Raw genomic sequence first — 19109 nt, forward strand, 5'->3', positions numbered from 1 at the left:
AGAGGAGCAAGTTATTGCTCGTGCTCAATATTTGGACTTAGTGTATACTCAGTCGGGCACGCTCTATGATAAGATACCTGATGCCCCCAGACCGGAATTTTCAATCCCTCCTCCTCCCGGATCGAATAGTGACTCTCATGCCGGTGATGGCGTGATTGGAACTGCAAACGCTAAGTCGACAAGGGATTCGAATAAGAAAGCCCGTAAGACTTCGAATCAAAAAGCAAATCAAGAGATTCTTGCTTCGGAGGTAAATGCTGTATCTACGGATAAAGGCAAAAACTCCAATCAAAACAAAGGGAAGAAGAAGAAACAAGGAGAGTCATCTCCTCGAAAAACTTCTTCAAGCCCTCCTCGAGATAGGAAACCACCTTATGGGTGTCAGATATGTGATGAGGATCACTGGACGAGAGAATGTCCATACAAAGCTGATTTAAAAAGATTCTTAAAGAGTTCGCAAACTCCAGCTGTGTTAACTGATCCGTTTCCCGATCGAGGAAAAAATCTGGTTGGTAGTGGAAATGCTTCACCGTCGCAAGTGCTTATGTTATCAATATCGAAGCAACAGAATGATGCTTTGATCTCGACAAGGAATAAAGATTATGGGAATCCGCCGGTGTCGAACGACAAAGGGAAAGATCAACCCAGTAGTTCGACAACAACTTCGGCAGAAGTTGTACCCCCCCTCACGCATGAATTAACAATAAAGCCACCTAAGGGAGTAGTCCACAAGTCGACATTCAACCCTCGCGCCAGAGCGGCGCAACACTATAATATAGTGGAGGATTTGGCCCAATCGCCATCTGCTATGTCGACTCTTGAGGTACTACAAAATTGCCCATCCCAAAGACAGGCATTGTTATCAGCAATTGGTGGAGTGGATCCTAAAGATTCCAATCTTGTATCCTTTGATCACAAAGGATATGATCCTCAGTTGCCATCACAATTAGCTTTCCTTATTCAAGTGAAAGCACTCAACAAAACTGTTCATCGAACAATTATTGATGAGGGGGCATCGACATGTATTATGTCGATGAGTTGCTGGAAAACTTTAGGATCTCCAACCTTGTCGCGATCATCGACAACATTAAAAGCATTCGACGGAAGGACATATACCCCTTACGGTATCCTTAGTAACTTGAGGGTTGAACTAGGGGGCAAAACAGTAGAAATAGATGTTGAAGTCATCGATGGCAATCTTGACTATAACATCCTACTGGGAAGGCCATGGATTTATGCCATGGAAGCTGTTGTGTCGACCTATTTTAGGAAAATCGCATTCCCCTTTCAAGAAGGGATTACGATCATTGACCAACAAAATTTCCTCCCTAATGGTTCACAAGTTACAGGAAGCGTTCCTCTGATCCATGGAAGCGACCAGTCGTTTCAAAATATCGGAGTAGGTCTCCTAAAAGACCCTGTCTTAATGGGTACTTTCGCTCTACCGCCTCCAAGTAATCTGGCGGGAGGGGCCACGGTGGAAACCTACAACATGAAATCTAATCCAATCTTCTGGTTGGATTCGGAGGATTCCTAGATATTTGGTCGGCTTCGAGGATAGTTCCTTTCTCAGGTCAACCTCGTTAAAAAATGAAAAACCATGAGGATAGTTCTTTTACTATGTCAACCTCATTAAAAAATGAAACAATCCCCTTTCCAGATCTCAATGGTAAACCTTCATTCCAATCAACAAAGTTGAATGCAATGAAGCTTGGGGGGCATGCACCTCGATTTGCATTGTTATGCTGGGGGCATGACTGATATATCGAGCAGTTTTAGCACATAGTTCATGCTCGTTAAAAAATAAACGCAAGATCCGAGCAGTTTTAGCACATAGTTCATGCTCGTTAAAAAATAAACATAAGTTGTGAGCAATCTTCCCCTAGAGTTCAAGCTCATCCAGAAAAAATGAACCGGTAAATAACCGTGGTAAATGTAACTTTTGACAGCCATATTAAAGCCTTGGTCGTGTTTTGTGCACCGTCACCTCCATCTGTTCATTTGGCCAATCGTTCATCTCCATATGTGTGTTTACCTATTTTGAGGAACATCTGCGAAGAGTGATTTCACCTAGCCATCCTTGTGACACTGCCGTGATTGGAGAATTCCAACCTGTACCTGGAATCTGCTGCTATCCCTGTTCATCACTCGTTCCTCAAAAGACGAGTCTTCTTTAAGCTCTTTTCACTGACTCGTAAAATATGAAAAGTTTGCCGAGTTTTGGCCTTCCAGCTCGTTAAAGCGACCGGAAAGCTATCCCTCCTCTAGATTTTAATCTTTTTGGACCTAAGGGATTATTGCACAAAAAGATCGAGCGCTTGTTTTGATTCGGCTCGTTAAAGCAACCAAAAATTCATCCCTTCTGTATTGTTTTATACTTTTTCGGACTTAAGGGATTAGATGACGAAAAAGGAATTTTGGAGTTAACTTTTCGTGCCTTTTTCAGACTCTCTAAAAATGAAAAGGACCGAGTTATCCTTGTCGTTAGACTCGTTAAATTCATTAAATAGCGACAAACTTGTCTTTAGACGAGAACGAGTTTCCCTATCGCTAGGCTCGTTAAATCATAGCGATGGGCTTGCCCGAAGGGTAGGTTATAGAACAAGCATATGTTATCCTCCTCAAGCTTGACAAAAATAAAGAGGTACTGGTCAGAAATGACTGGGGAAAAATTGGGAGAACATCAAAATTTAATGGTAGCAAGTCACTCTTGAACATGACACTTTTCCTCCGTACCACATCGGGTTGGGTTGTTTCATTCACCGGTCTCATCACCATGGTCCTCGCCAAACCATCCACATTTGGGGTAATGCTACCGATCCATCGCATCAGTGTCGTTATATGTTCAAGAGGAGTCATTCTGAAAATGTCAACCGTGTCCCATCCACTGCCATACATTATCCTTCATCCATTCATGATCGCCACCCTGAATCATATGTCACAGTTTGTTTTCACCTCCACTAAAATCATTAGCTCCGTTCCGTGTCATTGATGTGGGATTCATTAAGGCCCTCCTTTGACGGATCGCTTCTTGTCGACTTCAGCTCATTATCCAAGAAGTTGATCTAGGAACACCCCCATCAGTACTTTGAAGCTTGCATGCCTCAATGGCAAGTTTCTCACTTCCGGCGACAGGTATACATCAATGACCTTCGACCAGAAGATTTTGCGTGGCGTTCGACGCCAAGTCCTCTATTCACGCCACGTGAATTGTACTGCAGTACCTTGAGGGTCATCGTCATTATTGGTGATTCCTCTCGCGCTTGTTAACGGTTTTCATTATTGACCGGTAATCAAGCGACGTCTTTCCATGTTCGACTTCAGCGCAATTCTCACATGGATCGACTTGTACTTAGAGTGAAGATCGAACGAGTTTGAAGACCCCGGATCTAGTTTCATCCATCCGGGCTGCGATATATATTCAGGAAATATAAAAGCATTTGCCATGTACATCATTGCAGCAGATGATCATCCTATTCAAAGGATGATAATTTCAGCAGAAAATTATCAGTCTACCTTCAGACGATCGTCTGTCATATGTACCAAAATGTATTTATAAAAGCTGAGCATGGGAATGCCCGCCTCAGCTAGATCATGAAAGCAGAATGAAAAATAATGTATTGTATTGTATTGTATTACAGGGCGCCTCCTCAGCACTGGAATGAACTTCGGACCCTCTAGATAAAGCATTTCACCCGATAAACGGCCTCATACTTTAGGGGGCAACTGTTATAGACATTTTTGTGCCTCGTGACATGGAGCATGAAATGTCAATAATTACAGGGATCCTCAGTCCCTAAACATGTTGTTCTTACCCCTAAAAGAACAAGGTCATCAAACAACAGCACTTCCAATCAGTTCTCCACCTGAAAACACTTCAAAACAGGCTAATTTTGGATCATGTCAGCTGCTCCACTGAGCATCTGCGCTGGAATGCAACTGCTCCTCCTTGTACCTGCGCTGGAAGTCAGATCTAATGAAGGCTACCTGCGCTGGGCGAGATTGGCCAAGTGGCACAGTCATTCTGCAAGGTGTCAACTGCCCAGGAAGCTTCCAAACTGACACTTGGTTCATGAGATTCGCCCTGTGATGAGTAAGAGGTACTTGATCACCATGTGTAAGCAAGGATCTCCAAGTGGACTCAAGAACTGAAGATTAACTGAAGAGGGAGAGGACACAAGGCAGCTTCATGTCAGTCTCAAGCTGACTCATCCTCTCTTCTTCTCTCCTATATATAGAGCTCTTCTATGAGGTCAAAGGAGGCTGGAATTTTGTGTAAAGCAAGGAGGTGTTGTTGGTTTACAGTTAGAGCTATTGGGTGATTGTTTTACTAGAGGTGAAGAGGAGAGTTCTTGCTGCTGGGGAGGTGCTGCTGGATTGGAGCCATCATTGGTTGTAACCTTCTCAGAACCCTGTTACTTCTATCAATAAAGTTTTGCATGTTCTCCTATATACTTGTATTGCATTGATGTATTGTATTTACATGTATATTTGATTCATCCTAATCCATGCTTCAGTTATGAGTACATGTATCTTGTAGTTTGCTCTCTTGTTTTGTGCAGGATCTGTGTGTAGCTGGACCGGCAAAGAGAGCAAAGAGCTGGGAACAAGAGACAAAGAGAGAGGACAAGGATTGACTAAGCGAAAGACACCAGGTTGGTTAATCTTTCTTCATTCTCTCTGTACTTTCATAAAGGAAATCATCAAAACTTTACTTTCAGTTGTTGCTAAAGACTGTCACCTTTAGAGTAGGGATAGGGTCATCCGCATCGGATACTTTTCCCCACAACAAGGAACATAAGCATTATCCTTCTAAAAAGTTTCAAAATATTCACCATAAAGAAAACCATCACAAAAATTGAATGGTTCAATCCAATTTGTTTATTTTCTTTCAAAAAATGGAATGGCAGTCAAAAAAATTGTGAAAGAAAACAATAACATCAAAAAATCCAAACGAATATAAATATGTACTTCCTTTTCACAGAGATAAAGGTAGAAAACTTGCAGCATAATGTTTTTCTAATAACAGGCCCACAAGAATAGAACCTAGAGGAAATTTATAGGTCAGATCAATAAACTAATGATAAAGAATCTCAAACAACTAAAACTTTGAAGCTCTAAAAATCCCAAAGAAACACAAATCCAAATCAATACAGATTTGTCAGAGTAATTTAATATATTGATATATAAGATAAAAACAGGGGAACAAACTATGCAATGGACTGAAGTCAAGTGAATACCATTGGTCTGTACAATTATTGCCGAAAATAAAATTATTGGAGAGAAAAGGTATCCAGGGCTTAAATTTTTACCTGTGTTCTTCCTCGGTCCATGGAATTCCCTTGCAACCTTTATGGTGAGATTTGGAGCTCCCCTTTCCCATTACATTACTTTTAGATGTCATATTTGCATAAACAGAAGAATGGTTTTCGCCTTTCTTTGCACTTCCATTATCAATAGCTCACTTTGCATTAACCATCAAGGACATCAAACAAGAACACATTTCTTGAAACTTAGGGCTTAGAGAATAGAATGAAGTATGGTAAACCCCTTGCTCAATGATAATATGTTCCACTTGTGACACATTGTTCTCAATCTGAGGATTCTCTTCAGTGGCAATCTGGCCATGACTAGCTCTAATATCTCCTTAGGAAGTATCTTCCATACAGAGGGAATGATTGGAATCTCTTCTCTGCATTGATTTTCTGGTACAGATTTCTCAGTTTCTTCATTTTTCGAAGGCACTCATCTAGAGCATTCCAGCAGCACCAACATCAGGTTTTCCGAGACCTAATCACTCACTCTTGTTATCAGATCCATGGATTTACCCAAACCCTTTCTTCTAAATTTTGACGTTTTTCTTCCAAATGCTTGAACCTGACCATTTCATACACTCAACTTCTCTCCTCCAACTTCAACATTTTGCTCAATGCCAGCTGAGTCAAAGTGAACCTCGACTCCTCCTTCTTTACGACATCGTCTTTGAAGAACCTCGAGAGATTACACCTCGACAGGAAGGAAATTATGTCAAAGGGTTTTAGGTAGGTCGGCTTGGGGTCGGGGCAGGCCGAGCCAACATCTTCCAGTTGTCCAACTTCCACATCATTGTCGGCCTACAGGTGCTTCAAGCTCTGGTAGAACCAAGAAACATCCATGAGATGTGGAAAAATCATCCTCGTCATAGGGTTAGGGTCTAGCAGCGAGATAACCAGACATCGAACTTCAGAGGAAAATGAGGCAGGCATTTGAAATCCCCTTGTAGATCTTCTTATACATTACTATCAGATTCACATCCTAGAACAAAAGGTACCCCGTGAGGAGCACAAACAATATGACCATGCAAGACCAGATGTTGGCCTTGGCTCCGTCAGATCCATTCTTCATAATCACCTCTGGCAAAATATATGTCGGTGTGGCGCACGCCATCTAGAGAAGGTAGTCATGTCTGAACTGCTTCAACAACACACTGAGGTCGAAGACGGTGCCCTTCATATCACGATTTTCCTCTAATAACAGGTTCTACAACTTCAAATCTGGGTGATACACATCGATTGTGGCAGAAATCAACCACGTTAATCAACTGCCGAAGAGCTCACTGCCAAAGTTCAGGAGTTCGTAGACGACGCCTTTACCTATGCGAATTGAATACTAGTGTTCAACAAATTCATAAATACTTTCTCATGATCGAATGGTTCAGCTTTTCTCAATCGTCTAACATATAATCTTACGGTGCAATAAGGGGGGAGTTGATTTCGAAGGGGAATGCCTTACGGCGTAAATATATACATAATTGACATTAAAATAATTTCCACAACATGTACATTCAAGTTAAAATGTTTCTTGATTATTAATAATGTATTTTTAAGTATATGTCAATATTAATTCGTATTAAAATATTTTATTGATAACCCACATTGATTATTCTTTTTATATAAAACATAAAAATATTTATTTTAACAATTTTATGAACATAAATTAGTTAACATAGATCTTCAATTAGTTTATTTAAATTTCTTGTTGAAATATTTTTGAAAACACATTTTTTTTACTTATTTTTTTTATTATAGCCAACATTATTTTTCTGTTTACAATATAATTTTTATTTTTATTTTAAAGGGAACAAATGGCGGATAAACTTACACATCCCCTCGGCTCAATAAATAATATTAATTAATCATATTTCTTATTTTTTGGTGATGACAGTCAATAGTATAATATTTTATTATTTGTTTTATTTTTATGATGATTTTTTAATTCTTTTGTTTTATTAACTACATTTAAGCTAAACGGGACGTACTAGCTATTTTTAGCAAAGAGTAATTTCAGATGCAATTTGGCCCACTAATACACTAAAATAAAATAGGTGGAGCATGAATCAAAAACAATTAACGCGTATAAAACAATAAAATAAGAAAACCCTAAAAGCTCGGGATCCAATAAATCCCATGCTATCGGGCCATAAATGAACGGCGGGTGTATATGCCCACCGTTCGATTTTGCTTAAGCCGATCGAACGGTGGGCATATACACCCGCCATTCATTTATGGCCCGATAGCATGCCCGCCGTTCATTTATGGCCTGATAGCATGGGAAATATGGCTCGCCCTAAAAGCTCTAGATTTGGGTTATGTTAACTAGAGTTAAGAAAAAATAATTAAAAAAGGCAGCGAATGGCCCATGGCATGGTTATTTGGGTAATCAATCATGCATCTCATATTGATCGAGCAAAAGTTCGTTCATACTTTTTCGAGTTCTCTTCGCTTATACACAGAAATTCAGTCCTTTCTTTTTAGTCAGATCATCTTTTATTCGGATCAGCTTTTTAGTTGGGGAGCCATGGCCTCGGAAAGCAAGGTGAGTTTGAAGAGCTCAGATGGCGGATTGTTTGTTGTCACTGAGGCTGTGGCATTTGAATCTCAGACCATCAAGAACATGATCGAGGACACTGGCACCGCCAATGCTATTCTGCTTGTTAACTCAAAATCAGACCCTGATAGGCTGCTGGTCAGGTTGACTCTAAGTAACTATTTCAAACCTACTTTAGGCTGAGGCCTAGCCTCCTCAACCTGAGAGGGCTCTCTCTTGATGGATTAATGATTTTGATAAAAGATAAGATGGCTAACTCTTATAGAACAACTGTGAAAAATATGAATGCTGGAAACACATTAAACAACTATCCATTGGGCTTATGGAGTCAACAACACCTCAATATAACAGTGAATTTAACCTTACATGGAAGTCAGGGCATTCAGCATTTAGACATTCAGAACATCAACTCATATGGGACCACACAGTTTACAAATGCATACAGGAAATCAGAGCACATTCAGTGAATTTTGAGTGATTATACATCTATACCACTGTAAGAATTAAGAAAAGGACAACATCACATATTCTGAACATAGGAAATCCTTCATGAATCCTGAGAAGTAAAGTCAAAATTATATTACTGAAAATGAGTCTTACATAAGCCAAATACAAGATTTGTTATAAAGTTTTCCAACCCTGATTACATTTCTGTTTCAGCTATATATAGAGCTCTTATTCTAACTGATCGAGATTCCTCCTCCAGCATGAGGGGAATTCGAAAACTACTTCTAATGACACCTATTAACCCTTTAACTAACTAATAAATACAACAAAGTGTGGACTGGAGTTTTTTTAGAGATCTAAATCAACTATGATTCTAACTCCATATTACATGCATGATGGCTTTAATTAAGATGATTCCTTGTTCTTTGACATCTGGTTCCCTTCTAGTTTAGTTGTGATGGTCTTCAAGGCTCCGTGGTTGTCTTCAATGACACATGTTTTCCAATGCCCTGAAAGATAGGAAACTGCCCCTGTTTACTGGTCTTTAGTTTTCCCCCAAAATATTCAAATGCAAATAAGCATGTCTTTTATCCTTTAATTACCCAAAATGGAGTAGAGTGCCACGTCCTTGATGCGTTGTAAGCTTTTTCCCATGTACATGTGTGCAGGCAAAAGTTTCTTGTAAACTGTTTGATATATCCTGAACTGTGGTAAATGTGCTCACTTTACGGCAAAAATTTAAAGTTGGATTTGAATATATATTTTCTCCACCTGTCTTGACCTGGTTGACTGTTGATAGCTTCAGATGATGCCTTGTATGCCTTTTAGACGTTTCCCTTTCAAAATTCCCGCTTATAATTCAAAACTGCTTGATTTACGTTGAAATCATCACTTTCAGCAGTTTCGTAGCGCGCTACGAAACTGTTGAGTTATTAAAACCAGCTTGTTTTTAACCTGAGACCTTTACTATTTTTACATTCTGTAATGTTACCTGGAAATGCAATCTCCTCTGGAGAGTTCAATTTGTGAATTCTTTTGAGCTTCTTGTAGGAGATATACGAGTAGAAACACGGGAACGGTTACTCTCAGCTTCTGCAGGACTATGTTTTGTACAAGACTGAGCAGAATGACCCAATTATTTACATTTATAGCACCTTGTAGTTCCCACTACTGATGTATGATTTCGTGAATACAGTTTTAAAGAAGAAAAGTTCTCTGAATTTCCACTCTTCTTAGCCTCCTGAATAAGATTATTATTTGGTGATGTTTTGCTATGTAGACTTCCACCCTTTTTACTATGCTCAGAAGGGTAACCTTTTGCTACCGCTTTAGTGCAGCTGTTCTTTTTACTATCCTCAATGGAGGAGGAAACATTTCCCTCTGCCATTAATTTCACTAAAGAATTTGTATCTGTGTGAGACAAGCTTTTTAAATTCTTTGCTGCGATGTTATGCATCACCTCAATCGGGGCAGATTGCTGTAATTTGTTTGTTGCAGCACCTTCTTGAATCCATTCTATAACCACTTTAAATTCCCCTGAACTTGAAGTTTCAAAAAGAAAAACATCTGTTGCTAGTGTCAAAAAGGTTGAGGAGCTGATGCATTTCCTTAATTGCAACTCTGGGACCTGGTAATGTTCTTCCATCTCCTTAAATGAAACAGAAAACTCAGTAATAGTGCAACTCAGGGTGTTAAACAAGCGATTAAGGAAAGACGCAAACAGCTTTTCATCCAAGTAGCATTTTTTCCACAGTAAATCCTGAAAGAGATTTGACCAAGATTCTCCATGTTTTGATGTTCCACACCAAACATACATATATGCCACATGCATGCGGGTTTTCTTGGCATCTACTGATCCTCATTGATTTTCTTCAACTCCTTCATATTTGTTGTTTCCACAGTGCTCCCATATAGGACAAGCTTCTGAATTTGTGTAACGTCGGCACCGCCCTGATTGTCCTCTATAAAGATGGTCAAACTGCGAACATTCTGGAATTTTACATACTTCAAGACAACTGGTTTTCCCTCAAGATTATCTGGTGATAAAACCACGGTATCACTTGGAGGAAAGTCATTTACATTGCTAAACCCCATATGCTCCTTATTTGCAAATAGTTTCACTGTCTTTGGACTTCCTCGGTAAGACCTTTAATTACCAAAGAATGCAATTTGATAACTTGAGTAAATGGTATATAGATCAGTAGCTGCTCATCTGCATCAATCTCAAGGTAAAGCCCATTATCTTCCCTGTAGCCCTGTTTTATTGCATTTACGATGGATTGAATCCAGAACCTTTACAAAGCCGCAGAAGAATGTTTCTTATTGGAATCCAAAGGTGATTATCAAATGCTGAGAGTAACGCACAGGCATCCTTTCCACTGCTACTTCATCTTTGATTATCCAAAATATATCAGTGCCACTGCAGGGTGCATCTAACAACGCCCTATCAAGTGAATTCAGACCCAACACCTTTGGCAGCTCTTTGCCATCATAGTTGCAGATTATGCTGTTTGTCACACCCATTCGATGAATATTTGCAGAAAAAGATTTAAGTCTTGAGTTTTTCAATTCATTAGCATATAATATTCCTATGTTCTTCATGATGATCCTTTCTATTAATTGCTGCACGCCGCCATCGTGATCCAGGTGTATATTGATTGAACTCTAGAATCACAGTATCATCTAAATGACATTGGCAGTGGCGACTATCTCTGTCACAATAATCTGAATGACCCACAACCCCATACCACCATCCATATGGGAATTCCTTGTTCCTTCTCTACTGTATCTCAACATGATCTCCAGGACATAGAACATTCAAACAAACAGATTGGTGAAGATCATGGGCAGGTGTGTCCACAGGAGGTGCTCGCAGCCTGTCCCACTGTACTCCTTCCTCAACGACAATTTTTCGATGACCATGTGGTGGATACCTGGCCTTGAAAGTATCGGTTCTGCTATCATAACTAAGCTCTGCGTCATAACAAGATAGCATAAACCCAACATGTCCACGCTCGCGATTGTATACCTGAGCTGGAAACCAAAATTTACCACTTTCAAGTGCCAGATACCACGCCATCACTGAATCACTGAGTGAGCTGCTTTTGCCTCCTTTGTTAATCTCTGGCCGTAATCTCAACCACGAAAATTGCCAAATGCAAGACAGGGACCTCAACCAGGCGTTAACTTTGCAGCCATCTAACACCCCTGTCTCATTACTCATTGTAACAATCCATTGCCATCGGTAGGCTGCAGGACCAATAACCTTCCCCCATTTTGCTTTCAAACGAGGCTCCCACAGGTAATTGCTCCTACACCTCTCCCTTAGATCTCTTTAAACACCAGTGACCAGTAACTTCACCATCAACATTTGAACTGTATATTATAAGGTTTCCAGCATATTTGTGACCACCAGCGTGTGAGCATGAACTCACAGCTACATGACCTTTGAGGCTTCGAGATTCTATATCTTCTTTTGAAACTTGCAATTTGAGCTTACGGCGACACCTAATGACCTAATGATAAAGATAAGCGGTCGAATTGACAGGCAAAGGGTATAAGCTGATCACTGATAATGGATTTTGATGGATATGACATCTGTGTAAGATTGGCTATGGATTCGGACAATCTACTAAATGTTCAATATTTTGCTCTGATTTAAAGATTGTTCAGCTGTTGCCACATCTACACAAGGCAGAATGCAGTCAAGGGCGGTATTTTCTATTGAAGGTGCTTCAGTGTGAACATTTTTCCCATTCTTTCCATATGCCTCCACAAAACACCAATCAGGAATATCTGTTGTGCCAATCAGGAACCATCCTTTCTTTGATATTCTCCCAAGAGTAATTACTTTTAGTTGTCTCTGCAATCTTAGCCAAATGATCATGGGTAAAAGTAGTGCCGCATGGGTTGCTTGGATTGATAATAACCATTGCCACTGTGTTGTTGTCTGCAATTGTATGAATCCCTGTGTAATGCATCAAACTAAATTGAGAAATTTTGGCATTAGTACTCTTAAGTGATAACACCGCTGCCAAACGTTTCTAGTGAGATACTCTCGAAGGTCATCGAATACTGCAAGTACCATGTCGATGCACAGAACCCCGCACATGAAAAATCGGCAGACGAAATCAAGACTTGGGATGAAGAATTCGTAAAAGTCGATCAGGCGACTTTGTTCGACCTTATCCTGGTATTCTGTCAGAAACTCTTATTTGATGGTTTGGTATTCTTTGAACCAAACTAATGCTTTTCTTATTTGTTGTTTTGAGGGGTCTAATCTACCTGAATTACCCCAACCTCTGAGTACAGTTACCGATGGCTTCTCCAGTATTGTTTTTTTAATTTCTGAGATCCTTCAATGCTAGAAATCTCTGTGTAGTCTCATTCCATGTAATTGTTCTGCAATATCTTCGTCGCTTTCTTTAGTAATGCTTAGCACATGTATATGCCTGTCCAGCCTATAGATACATTTGTATATTTTACGGAAATTTTGGCTTATTAAGCTTTTCGGGTTTTTGCAGGCTACTAATTACCTAGACATAAAAAATCTGCTAGATCTTACATTGCAGACTGTTGCCGACATGATAAAAGGGAAAACGCCCGAAGAAATACGTAGAACTTTCAACATACAGAATGATTTTACTCCTGAAGAGGAGGAGGAGGCCAGGCGTGAAAATCAGTGGGCCTTTGAATGATCCTAGGGAATTGGTGCAAAAACAGTATATATATTTGTTTAGAAACTATTAGTGGTATACTTTTTTTTGTTTGGATTCATCAATTTCTAATACTGGACCGGCTTTGAAACTTTAAGGCCAATGGTTTGTTCTGGTTGAATAATTTTGTAAAGATCTCGGAGCAACTCCTTCAGTAGTATTTTTCTGTCAACTGTGTAGTGAAATGGGCTCCAATTGCATGGTTTTAACGTTTTGAATTTTTTTGAATCTATGTTCACTGGTTTTAACATTTTGAATTTTTTTGAATGTATGTACACTGGATGGCTTTTTCATTTTTGATTTCCTTGTATCGCACGAATGAATTGCCTCAGTTTAGAGGATTATTGCACCATGAATGAATGGGTCCAACTGTGTGGCATGCTTGTATATGTTTTACTATAGTAATTTAGAAGGTGAAGGTGGGGACTGACGAAAATGCAATTTGGTTTGGAACTTTTAGTTTTTTTCTTAAAAATTGTTTTTGCAAGTAGAACATGTTGTTTTATTAAAAGAAAATTTACATGTCTCATCTGGTTTTAACATTTTGATTTTTTTTAATTAGTGTGCCCTGAATATCTTTTATATTTTTAATTTCCTTGCTATTATTATTGCACGAATGAATTCGGTAAATTTAGAGTATTGTTGCACGAATAAATTTAGAGTTTGGATCACCGCAGCTTGATGCCTTCTTTTGCTAGGCGCCATGTTCGTTGTATCCACCAGTTGAGAGCCTTCTTTTCCTGCGAAAGGCTCATAAAGTTGCAAATGAGGACATGCTCTTGCATATACACCCTGTACGCAACTATTTCAGGGACTTTGATTTCTAGTGTTGATATTTCTTAGTTTTTGGTTTGCACGTGTTTGGGGCGGATTGCTGAGCCCAGGTCCTCCCGCTGGTCCCTGCCGAGGTGTTGCTTGGTTGATGTTCAACAGTTTTTCCTGCCATCCCCTCTCCTGAGTGGTTGGATGAAGGCTTTTTGAAGACATTGTGATTGGTAAGTTTGGTGGAGGCCTCCATCTCTTTTAATTTTCCAGGTAGAATTGTACTCTAGGAGGGGTGTCAGATCCAGCAGTTCCTATTTCCTACCCTATAGTATTATAAATGTTATGTCCTTACACCTTACTGACACTTTCCCTACAGCCCTGGTTGACGTCATCGCATCTCGCATCTTGGGCCTGACCATGGATCATGCCGCATGTTACATGCATCCCATCTCCAACCTCCGGCAAATACGGGTCACCCAGCTCCGGCGACTCTGCCATCTGCCCTGTTCGTGCAGATCACACCTCCCAACTAGGAACTTTTGGACTCCAAAAGTTTACTTCCCTAGTTAATACAAAGAGGCTAGAACTCAAAAACACCTAAAAACTCAATCTAAAATGGAAAATTTTCAATTGGTGTCCTTTAAGCCCCAATCAAGGCACTTCACCTATCTTCTTCATGAAGACCTGTTGTCTTGGAAAAAAATTAGTGAAGATCCTTATTGTTGTTGCAAGAACAAAAGAATGATGAGTGCAATATGAACACTCTCTTTGATTTGATCTTTACATGGCTCAAAAAGTACAGTGCTGCAAAATGTTGCATGATATGATTGACCTTGCCTACAAAACATAGTCATCTTATACAATCTTGAAAACAAAGATTCTATACACACAAGTTTGAAATCGAATACTTGTATGAGTGAACATATGACAAACATGTAGACATCCTTGAACGGCAATCTTGTACATTCATAAAAGTCCTATAACATGTGGACTATAACAAGAAAATACATACATCAATGAAAAACTTCTACTTGTTGAACATAGTTAATGATTGTTCGCTTTACAAAATTACCCAAATAGGTAATGACAAGAAGTAATTACAAAATTTACAAAACAAATTTACAATAAATTATACCCAAACTTTGCCTCTATTAGGCTTATGGGTTCTCTTCTTTCATCATCATTGTCTTGAAGGTCGCTTAGGATTGTTATGTCTTCTTTACCAACTCTTATTTCCCTTGCATTATGTAGCACAATCTCTTTACCTTTATTTGAAAAAATCTTTGAATGTAACTTCAAACATCATTCAATGTTATGTCCATGCATCTTGCAATGAGTACATAAGAACTTCCTCTTGTTTTCTCACATAGAAGTTCTCTCATCTGAAGGAGAGTCATTATGCTTGATGCCAAAAATATGATTCATTCTTTTAACCATAATCATATGTATCTCACATATATCCACACAATCGTCAAATGCATTACAAAATGTACTAGGGTACTTATTCCACAATTATTCAGAATTTCCATGCACTTGGGAGATGAATTAACATTTTCACAAGGTGGTGACATCTCATCCTCAGATGGTTGATGTTCCTCAAGCCGTTTGGGGCATTCTCCAAACTCCCTTCAACCATAACCCAATCCCTGATACTTCGGTCTCCCCTGAGCCATAAATGGATTGACAATATCTTGGCCACTTATGTCAAGGCATTCACCTTCATAATCCATCGTGGAAAGAAAATTCATACCTAATCCTTTGGTATGTTGATCAAACATTGAAAAATAAGTGTTATGCATGTAAATGGAAGGAATGGTACTTGAGATTTCGATTACCTCCTTAAACTTGTCATTCATATTTTCACCTTTTGATCATCAAGCACTTGCTTTTATGAAAAGCATATGTTCCTCTTCTCCTCTTCATATATTTATAACATCCTTCTCAACTCTATGTTGTCCATACAAAGAGCCAAATTTTGCTCTTGTAGCTCTTGGAGACTCTTGGCTACCCATTTTTTCAACTTGGTCAAGTGGTGCTCTGATACCAAACTGATCTGAAATTAGAGTAGTTAACTTTTTTCTTTTTTTCCAAAATCGAATAAAAAAAAATTAGGACCATGTTGACACTTTACAAGGTAAAAATGGGCCTTGAAACAAAAAGTTTTTCCAATGTCTCTTGAAGTCATGAATTAATATTCATATGTAACTTAACATAATGAACATAAAAACACATAATCCATGTAATCATAATAAAGAGCATAACAAAATGTTTGTTGACAGAGTTCACCCCTCCTGGGCTACATCTCTGGGCCTGTCAACATGAGTACACCACTCATATATTTAGTATCAAATGAAGTACATAAATGTTTTCTACAAGTAAATAGGTGGCTATTGCCCCTAAAAGGTAATGTCCTCCTGCAAAGAACTCTCACAAACAACAACAACACAACTCATCTCCTACAAATATGACATACTCCAAATGAAATGAGTTAAAAAGAGCATGTGAACGCTTCAATTCCGCATTGAAGCACATAAATAAAACTTGATGTTGAGAGAATTTAAACCTAAGCTGAACCCTGTAAGTTACAATTGTTGCAGTAGACTTATGAAGGTGATAATACCCCTACAAGGTGTTCTCCAAGCCCAAATACCTTATAGAAATTCTTCCAAACCTTGACTGATCAATACACCTTTATTCTAAAGCATGCACAAAGGCTACTTAGATGTGCCTAAATTAGACATTAGAGGTCACCAATGGATTCAAAACATCGAGAAAATGCTAAGTGGACTCTTTCTAAGCTCAATTTGGCCTAAAACTCTAAAATCTATGATCTCTTCACCTCTGTCGTGAACAAGACTGTCAATCATCCTACAAATTGGACCTTATGTGTAACTATTCTACAATTTCCCCCCAAAATTTGTTAAATGAGCGACAATTTCGCTTTCCACCGATGCATTCTATTGGATGATTAAATTTTCCAACCACCCCACAAGTCCAAAAATTGCAGTCATATTGGCACACAGGGCTGAGGGTTCTGCCTTAATGCCTACCCCTGCCACTTAATCCCCTCAATGTCATACATGTGGTCATATTAGCGCCATCAAACTAAGGGTTGGACTAATAGCCTAGTCTTCCCATCGAGCTCCGTATCTCCTGGCGTGCAGTGACTTAATGGTCCATAGGAGTTGGGGCTGGCCCCTTGCCTCAATCTCTTATCATTGGCACCTAAACCTACAAACGATGGTCCTATGGGTGTGCATCAGAGAAAGGATTAGGGCGTTTCCCTAGCCCCACCATCGATAGCTCCTTTTGCTCAGTGTCATGGTTGCATGTGGTGGACATGACCGAGGGCTAAGGGTCATTATGAAAACCCTCTTTGGTGAGCTCCTTCGAAAACTCAGCCAAGGGTTGTGCGGAAATAAAGTGACCGGGGGTTGGGACTAGCATCCTGACCCCTCTTTCCAAATGATGGAGACATAAAGTTTAAAGTATTGGTTCTACACATAATATAACAAGCACCACAGTGAGCAGAGTTGGTAGAGCGCTAGAATGATAGCTAGGAGGCGAGGGGTCTAAATATGGTTGGGCCTTCAACTGACCCACACCAAATTTTTAAGTGACGTTGGGTTGCCAAATGGCAACCTGGGACTAGGCCATGTGGCACCCATTCATTGGTCCACTTCAATTAAGCATGAACCAATCAGATACGCCCAAAAACCAGCGAACCAAAACTTGCCATGTTCTAACTTGTCACTGGGTCGTACCCTACAGAGTCACCTTGCTAACTCAGCAATACAAAATCCGAGTCCACTGCCCTTCTCAATTTTAGTTGTTTCACTAAATGATCATCACAAGATAACTTGAGTATACAGTGTCGAATTGAGGTTAAACGAACGTTGTTTGATTCATAATAACAAGAACTTCTATTTGGCGATGGTTTCAAGACTTTCTAATAACTTTCATTTTTGAGTTAAAAATAGATCACCTGATCATATACAATTGTTGTAAATTTCCATGTAGGTTATTACAGGAGTTGCTATTGTTACAAGTGCCATCATAGGTTCTACTTCAATTACTACAATTCCTGTCAGCCAGTTGCCACAACACCTACCAGTGAGTTGCTACAACACTTATCAATGAATTGTTATAATATCTATTAGGTACGTGTAGGTATGTTTCTTTTTCCTTTATTTAAGCTAAGTTCATTCAATGCTGTGGATTTGTATTTGGAAAGACACTTATAATTCCATCCTAATTCCTCATCCATTTCCATTTCCTTTCTCAAAGGTTGACACTCTCTTCAGTTTGTGAGGTATCATTACCTTTTCATTCTATAACATTACCTCACCATTCTTATCAATCTCCACTCCAATATTCATACATGAGAAGGGTTCAAAATTTTCAACAGTAAAATAATTTGTTGCAACTAAACAAGAACCCATAGTAAGAACGATAAAAGTCTTTATTGGTTCCACACAAGAACTAGTAGTAATAACAATAAAAGGTCTTGCTACTACCACACAAGAACTAGTAGCCATAAATATAAGATGTTGTTGCTCCAATTTAACCAACAATGGAAAATTAACCAGATGAAAGGGAGAACCCACATTTATAAATGCGATATATCTCTTGTTTGTCCATGATAATTTTCAAATCTACCATTTTAAGTAGCATATCCAACTTATTAGTGTGTTTAATATGCAAGCAACAACAAGGACATTTGACAACAATAATAAAATAAATAAGACCTATTCTTTCTACACAACTAAGAATAGGAAATGAAACATCATCATGTCACAAGAATTTAGCTATTAGGATGTTGTTGTTGCTACTCTTATAACAATATCGTTGCTACTATACTTTTTATGTGCAAGGAAGGGTTTGTCTATATCTCAAAATTTGTGCACCGGATGGTTATGATTTATTTTGAGGGAAAATAATAAAATACGATAATTATGCTTGCAGAAATTTATACTAAATTACTTTGTAGATAATGGATAAAAGAAGTTTTCCACTACTCCTACAACACTGTCAATGCAACTCCTTATAGATGGTTGTTACAATCTCATTAAATTTGTTCCACGATGTTAATTTTGAAGTTTCAAAGATTCTATATAACAATTCCCAACAAGAATTTGAGGGAAATGAAATTTTTTCACAATAGGGATAGGTTTTCAATGGGCAAAAGAAGTGTCCCCCCAGTATGGCTAATAAGAGGTATTACATTGCATGAGGACATGCAACATTTTTACTAGGGAGAGATGACATGTCTCGTAATGGACATATTTCTATACACTCTTTTCCCTATTATTAATT

At 38.9% G+C, this 19109-nt stretch overlaps 2 pseudogenes; both read right to left on the reverse strand.

Moving 5' to 3' along the window:
* Window positions 1–10149: 10149 nt before the first annotated feature.
* Window positions 10150–10590, reverse strand: LOC149172463 (PITH domain-containing protein At3g04780 pseudogene; annotated as a pseudogene).
* A 321-nt stretch (window positions 10591–10911) lies between these two features.
* On the reverse strand, window positions 10912–11536 carry LOC149172464 (F-box protein At2g32560 pseudogene; annotated as a pseudogene).
* Window positions 11537–19109: the final 7573 nt, after the last annotated feature.

The sequence above is a fragment of the Pinus tabuliformis genome, chromosome 4_2, assembly GCF_031772625.1.
Source record: "Pinus tabuliformis cultivar Carrire ecotype Pingquan chromosome 4_2, CPIR1, whole genome shotgun sequence".
Classification (NCBI taxonomy): domain Eukaryota; kingdom Viridiplantae; phylum Streptophyta; class Pinopsida; order Pinales; family Pinaceae; genus Pinus; species Pinus tabuliformis.